Source organism: Etheostoma cragini, chromosome 14 (assembly GCF_013103735.1).
Source record: "Etheostoma cragini isolate CJK2018 chromosome 14, CSU_Ecrag_1.0, whole genome shotgun sequence".
Taxonomy (NCBI): domain Eukaryota; kingdom Metazoa; phylum Chordata; class Actinopteri; order Perciformes; family Percidae; genus Etheostoma; species Etheostoma cragini.
In genome coordinates this window covers 981591-982539 of record NC_048420.1, presented here as the reverse complement: position 1 = coordinate 982539, position 949 = coordinate 981591, and the positions used below count along the sequence as shown (strand labels likewise).

The window sequence follows — 949 nt, the reverse complement described above, 5'->3', positions numbered from 1 at the left end:
GGGGTTGCAGCACCGTGGTTACACGGTGTAGGGCGGCGGCGAACACAACAGGTGCACGCCGAAGTGAAACTAAGCCCCGACGGGAGCCGCGCGGCTTGTTATTTATCTGCTAAACTTTGCTTAAAAACTGCCGGTATATTTAACAAGCTCGTTGAATTCTGTGGCGCTCACACGTGCCTTGGTCCTACGTTTTCAAAGTGATGAGGACAGAATTAGGCAAAACTGTATTGGAGTATTATGGTCTATTTAAATGGGATAACCTGCAGATTCTAATGAAAGTCCATGATTCCATTTAATCGCTTTAAAAGTCTATGTTGACTTAGCGTTCTGGAAGTGTATATCATGTATTACTGTGTTCACTGTTATTGTAATTTGTATATGCGTGTACTCAGGGATTACTCAGATTAGCCCCCCCCCCATGAACAAATAAAGGTGTTCGAAAGCTCGGGAAAGAAACGCGAGGAGAGGAATGCGAGAGGGGTTTCTTTGGAATCCCCAGGAATCTGAGGCCTTGAAAAGCCCAGCGCCGGTCTGACTTTATTCTTTCAGATGGAACTGGTCTCCCGGTGTAAAGCAGGCGGTCCCCCGAGTTGGTGCACAGAGGCCGCCACATTATCTAACAAAATATCTATATACTTTTGTAAAGTCTATTTATTCAAAAATTGAAACATCTGAAACTATACATTAATATGTATCCAACACAATATCAGCTAGTTAAGATGTCCAAAAAACGATAACAATTAACATCAATATATAAATATTTACAACTGGATTAAAATGTTTTCAGAGTATGCTTTTTGAAGGCTACAGCCAGGACTATGAAACCAGATCAGCTGTGATGGAGTATTTAATTTATCTCTCTGAAGGCCGGGATCTGTGCAGACACCCAGCGCAACATGCCTGGCATCAGCGAGGCGTCACCTTTCACCTGACTGGTGTACATCGCCCC

At 43.5% G+C, this 949-nt stretch overlaps 1 protein-coding gene and 1 long non-coding RNA gene across 3 annotated transcripts in view; one reads left to right on the top strand and one right to left on the bottom strand.

The window, feature by feature from the left end:
* LOC117956834 (retinoic acid receptor beta-like) overlaps positions 1–949 on the bottom strand; it is a 73355-nt gene that overhangs the window by 65138 nt on the left and 7268 nt on the right. The gene's annotated exons all lie outside the window — the stretch shown is intronic.
* LOC117956845 overlaps positions 1–949 on the top strand; it is a 6571-nt gene that overhangs the window by 4371 nt on the left and 1251 nt on the right. The gene's annotated exons all lie outside the window — the stretch shown is intronic.